The sequence below is a fragment of the Aulonocara sp. 'chitande type north' Nkhata Bay genome, linkage group LG6 (genome assembly GCF_057382095.1).
Source record: "Aulonocara sp. 'chitande type north' Nkhata Bay isolate Kocher_YH1m ecotype deep benthic linkage group LG6, A_spYH_male_GT1.1, whole genome shotgun sequence".
Classification (NCBI taxonomy): Eukaryota; Metazoa; Chordata; class Actinopteri; order Cichliformes; family Cichlidae; genus Aulonocara; species Aulonocara sp. 'chitande type north' Nkhata Bay.
In genome coordinates, this window is record NC_141349.1 from 53283 (window position 1) to 59131 (window position 5849).

The 5849-nt window shown below is 49.0% G+C and overlaps 1 long non-coding RNA gene across 1 annotated transcript; it reads left to right on the forward strand.

The window, feature by feature from the left end:
* Positions 1-1110: 1110 nt before the first annotated feature.
* LOC147326908 (uncharacterized) lies at positions 1111-5420 on the forward strand. The gene is made up of 3 exons (XR_015130005.1): positions 1111-1194; positions 3236-3436; positions 5231-5420. It is a non-coding gene; the product is annotated as an uncharacterized LOC147326908 (long non-coding RNA).
* The last annotated feature ends 429 nt before the right edge of the window (positions 5421-5849 follow it).

The following is a 5849-nucleotide window of genomic DNA, read 5'->3' on the forward strand; positions in this document are numbered from 1 at the left end:
TATGGAATGTACTGGACTTCCCAGCTAGGCGCCCTCCTGTGGATGACAGGTGCAATTGATTGTCAAAAGCAGATATCTAACAGCTTCTGACACTTTGTACCGCATTGAGCCAGCAGAGGGAGCCCCCCTGGTTCAATCCCAGTTGCACAGCAGTTGTGACCAGCTTCTGTCTGTGTGCTTTGGTGTGTGTGAGTGTGTGTGTGTGTGTGTGTGTGTTGACAGAGAGAGAGAGAGAGAGACAGAGAGAGAGAGAGAGAGAGAGAGAGAGAGAGGGAGAGATACAAAGGAATGTAATTCAAATTTTGCACTTCAGACCTTACTGTGTGTGTGTGTGTGTGTGTGTGTGTGTGTGTGTGTGTGTGTGTGTGTGTGTGTGTGTGTGTCTGTCTGTCTTTTACACAAAAAATGCACTTGCAACAACTTTAATATGGAATGTACTGGACTTCCCAGCTAGGCGCCCTCCTGTGGACGACAGGTGCAATCCCAGTTGCACAGCACTTGACCAGCTTCTGTGTGTGTGTGTGTGTGTGTGACAGACAGACAGACAGACAGACAGACAGAGAGGGAGATTCAAAGCATCAGGACCAGGAGATGACACAGTGCTCCAAAGGCCTGGTTCTGCTGCCTCCTCCTCCACCCACCTGCTGCAGACGCTTCTGTGAAGGGAAACTGCTACATGTTATGTCACCGATCCCTGCCATGCTGCGTGTCGAACGACCCGGCAGGGCCTGCTGAGTACAGTGGTGGTGGAATCGGCCCGATCGGACACTCCTATCTGCCACTTTGACCTTTTTATTCCGTCAAATTTGGACCCATTTACACCAAGTCCAGAACCGTTGGTGCTATCGACATGGGGTCTTCACCAGGGCGTGCGGAGCGGCAGAAACACCCCACGTAGACACCACTTTCATCCCTCTACGACACTTACTTTCCCAGTTATTCCATTTTATTCCGTCAAGCTCTGGCTAAATCCCCTTAACCTAACCCTAACCCTAACCCTAACCCTAACCCTAACCCCCTAACCCTAACCCTAACCCTAACCCTAACCCCCTAACCCTAACCCTAACCCTAACCCTAACCCCCTAACCCTAACCCTAACCCTATGACGTCCCTGATCCACAGCTCAAGCCCAGCCACCCGCTGCCTCCTCGCCGCCTCCTCCCGGGACCTTCAAGGACCACCCACCAGCCACTGGTACACATTCCAATCTTACACAATGGCCCCAGCATCACAGGGCATCTCCTGACATTAAAATCTATCCTGATTTCTGTTGTTTTTCCCTCATCTCTGAGCCGCTGAGTGTGAGTGTGTGTGTGTGTGTGTGTGTGTGTGTGTGTGTGTGTGTGTGTGTGTGTGTGTGTGTGTGTGTCTCTCTCTTTTACACAAAAAACACATGTCAGTTGTTAAGGAAAATGTTATAAAACACTTCTTCAGTAAAGACTCAGAGAAGAGAAACACACAGAACTTCTTGCTAGCAAGGGCAGCCTCCACTCTAAGAGACTCCAGTGAGAGAACTGCCCCGGTCTTTATTTTATACTCCATTGAGCGTGTGTGTGTGCGTGTGTGTGTGTGTGTGTGTGTTGACAGAGAGAGAGAGAGAGAGACAGAGAGAGAGAGAGAGAGGGAGAGATACAAAGGAATGTAATTCAAATTTTGCACTTCAGACCTTACAGTGTGTGTGTGTGTGTGTGTGTGTGTGTGTGTGTGTGTGTGTGTGTGTGTGTGTGTTGACAGAGAGAGAGAGAGAGAGAGAGAGACAGAGAGAGAGAGAGAGAGAGAGAGAGAGGGAGAGATACAAAGGAATGTAATTCAAATTTTGCACTTCAGACCTTACAGTGTGTGTGTGTGTGTGTGTGTGTGTGTGTCTGTCTTTTACACAAAAAATGCACTTGCAACAACTTTAATATGGAATGTACTGGACTTCCCAGCTAGGCGCCCTCCTGTGGATGACAGGTGCAATTGATTGTCAAAAGCAGATATCTAACAGCTTCTGACACTTTGTACCGCATTGAGCCAGCAGAGGGAGCCCCCCTGGTTCAATCCCAGTTGCACAGCAGTTGTGACCAGCTTCTGTCTGTGTGCTTTGGTGTGTGTGAGTGTGTGTGTGTGTGTGTGTGTGTTGACAGAGAGAGAGAGAGAGAGACAGAGAGAGAGAGAGAGAGAGAGAGAGAGAGAGGGAGAGATACAAAGGAATGTAATTCAAATTTTGCACTTCAGACCTTACTGTGTGTGTGTGTGTGTGTGTGTGTGTGTGTGTGTGTGTGTGTGTGTGTGTGTGTGTGTCTGTCTGTCTTTTACACAAAAAATGCACTTGCAACAACTTTAATATGGAATGTACTGGACTTCCCAGCTAGGCGCCCTCCTGTGGACGACAGGTGCAATCCCAGTTGCACAGCACTTGACCAGCTTCTGTGTGTGTGTGTGTGTGTGTGACAGACAGACAGACAGACAGACAGACAGAGAGGGAGATTCAAAGCATCAGGACCAGGAGATGACACAGTGCTCCAAAGGCCTGGTTCTGCTGCCTCCTCCTCCACCCACCTGCTGCAGACGCTTCTGTGAAGGGAAACTGCTACATGTTATGTCACCGATCCCTGCCATGCTGCGTGTCGAACGACCCGGCAGGGCCTGCTGAGTACAGTGGTGGTGGAATCGGCCCGATCGGACACTCCTATCTGCCACTTTGACCTTTTTATTCCGTCAAATTTGGACCCATTTACACCAAGTCCAGAACCGTTGGTGCTATCGACATGGGGTCTTCACCAGGGCGTGCGGAGCGGCAGAAACACCCCACGTAGACACCACTTTCATCCCTCTACGACACTTACTTTCCCAGTTATTCCATTTTATTCCGTCAAGCTCTGGCTAAATCCCCTTAACCTAACCAACCCTAATCATACCTGCATTTGTCCACTGGAGGGAGACAAAAACACCAAGCTCTGAGATTCAAATTTTGAACTGCAGACCTCACAGTGTCTGTGTGTGTGTGTGTGTGTGTGTGTGTGTGTGTGTGTGTGTGTGTGTGTGCTTTGGTGTGTGTGCTTTGGTGTGTGTGTGTGTGTGTGTGTGTGTGTGTGTGTGTGTGTGTGTGTGACAGAGAGAGAGAGAGAGAGAGAGTGACACTTGCTGTGTATTTAAGAAACAAACGCTCAAAGAAACCAAACAGAATGACACAGGCAGAAAGACACTGTTTTATTTTGGTAACCAATGATGCATTTCTTCTTCCCTTGTACAGTGCACCCTGAAGCCGTGTGTGGACCAGGAGATCAGCAGAACAGGAACCACAGAGCGTCAGCGGCAGACATCCAAGCTGCACAGGGCACACGCAGCACCAGGCAGAATTAATGACGTCCCTGATCCACAGCTCAAGCCCAGCCACCCGCTGCCTCCTCGCCGCCTCCTCCTGGGACCTTCAAGGACCACCCACCAGCCACTGGTACACATTCCAATCTTACACAATGGCCCCAGCATCACAGGGCATCTCCTGACATTAAAATCTATCCTGATTTCTGTTGTTTTTCCCTCATCTCTGAGCCTGTGAGTGTGAGTGTGTGTGTGTGTGTGTGTGTGTGTGTGTGTGTGTGTGTGTGTGTCTCTCTCTCTTTTACACAAAAAACACATGTCAGTTGTTAAGGAAAATGTTATAAAACACTTCTTCAGTAAAGACTCAGAGAAGAGAAACACACAGAACTTCTTGCTAGCAAGGGCAGCCTCCACTCTAAGAGACTCCAGTGAGAGAACTGCCCCGGTCTTTATTTTATACTCCATTGAGTGTGTGTGTGTGTGTGTGTGTGTGTGTGTGTGTGTTGACAGAGAGAGAGAGAGACAGAGAGAGAGAGAGAGAGAGAGAGAGAGAGGGAGAGATACAAAGGAATGTAATTCAAATTTTGCACTTCAGACCTTACAGTGTGTGTGTGTGTGTGTGTGTGTGTGTCTGTCTTTTACACAAAAAATGCACTTGCAACAACTTTAATATGGAATGTACTGGACTTCCCAGCTAGGCGCCCTCCTGTGGATGACAGGTGCAATTGATTGTCAAAAGCAGATATCTAACAGCTTCTGACACTTTGTACCGCATTGAGCCAGCAGAGGGAGCCCCCCTGGTTCAATCCCAGTTGCACAGCAGTTGTGACCAGCTTCTGTCTGTGTGCTTTGGTGTGTGTGAGTGTGTGTGTGTGTGTGTGTGTTGACAGAGAGAGAGAGAGAGAGACAGAGAGAGAGAGAGAGAGAGAGAGAGAGAGAGAGAGAGAGAGAGAGAGAGGGAGAGATACAAAGGAATGTAATTCAAATTTTGCACTTCAGACCTTACTGTGTGTGTGTGTGTGTGTGTGTGTGTGTGTGTGTGTGTGTGTCTGTCTTTTACACAAAAAATGCACTTGCAACAACTTTAATATGGAATGTACTGGACTTCCCAGCTAGGCGCCCTCCTGTGGACGACAGGTGCAATCCCAGTTGCACAGCACTTGACCAGCTTCTGTGTGTGTGTGTGTGTGTGTGTGACAGACAGACAGACAGACAGACAGAGAGGGAGATTCAAAGCATCAGGACCAGGAGATGACACAGTGCTCCAAAGGCCTGGTTCTGCTGCCTCCTCCTCCACCCACCTGCTGCAGACGCTTCTGTGAAGGGAAACTGCTACATGTTATGTCACCGATCCCTGCCATGCTGCGTGTCGAACGACCCGGCAGGGCCTGCTGAGTACAGTGGTGGTGGAATCGGCCCGATCGGACACTCCTATCTGCCACTTTGACCTTTTTATTCCGTCAAATTTGGACCCATTTACACCAAGTCCAGAACCGTTGGTGCTATCGACATGGGGTCTTCACCAGGGTGTCCGGAGCACCCCGAAACCCCCCCGTAGACACCACTTTCATCCCTCTACGACACTTACTTTCCCAGTTATTCCATTTTATTCCGTCAAGCTCTGGCTATTACCCCCTAACCTAACCAACCCTCATCATACCTGCATTTGTCCACTGGAGGGAGACAAAAACACCAAGCTCTGAGATTCAAATTTTGAACTGCAGACCTCACAGTGTCTGTGTGTGTGTGTGTGTGTGTGTGTGTGTGTGTGTGTGTGTGTGTGTGTGTGTGACAGAGAGAGAGAGAGAGTGACACTTGCTGTGTATTTAAGAAACAAACGCTCAAAGAAACCAAACAGAATGACACAGGCAGAAAGACACTGTTTTATTTTGGTAACCAATGATGCATTTCTTCTCCCCTTGTACAGTACACCCTGAAGCCGTGTGTGGACCAGGAGATCAGCAGAACAGGAACCACAGAGCGTCAGCGGCAGACATCCAAGCTGCACAGGGCACACGCAGCACCAGGCAGAATTAATGACGTCCCTGATCCACAGCTCAAGCCCAGCCACCCGCTGCCTCCTCGCCGCCTCCTCCCGGGACCTTCAAGGACCACCCACCAGCCACTGGTACACATTCCAATCTTACACAATGGCCCCAGCATCACAGGGCATCTCCTGACATTAAAATCTATCCTGATTTCTGTTGTTTTTCCCTCATCTCTGAGCCGCTGAGTGTGAGTGTGTGTGTGTGTGTGTGTGTGTGTGTGTGTGTGTGTGTGTGTGTGTGTGTGTGTGTCTCTCTTTTACACAAAAAACACATGTCAGTTGTTAAGGAAAATGTTATAAAACACTTCTTCAGTAAAGACTCAGAGAAGAGAAACACACAGAACTTCTTGCTAGCAAGGGCAGCCTCCACTCTAAGAGACTCCAGTGAGAGAACTGCCCCGGTCTTTATTTTATACTCCATTGAGCGTGTGTGTGTGCGTGTGTGTGTGTTGACAGAGAGAGAGAGAGAGAGAGAGAGAGAGACAGAGAGAGAGAGAGA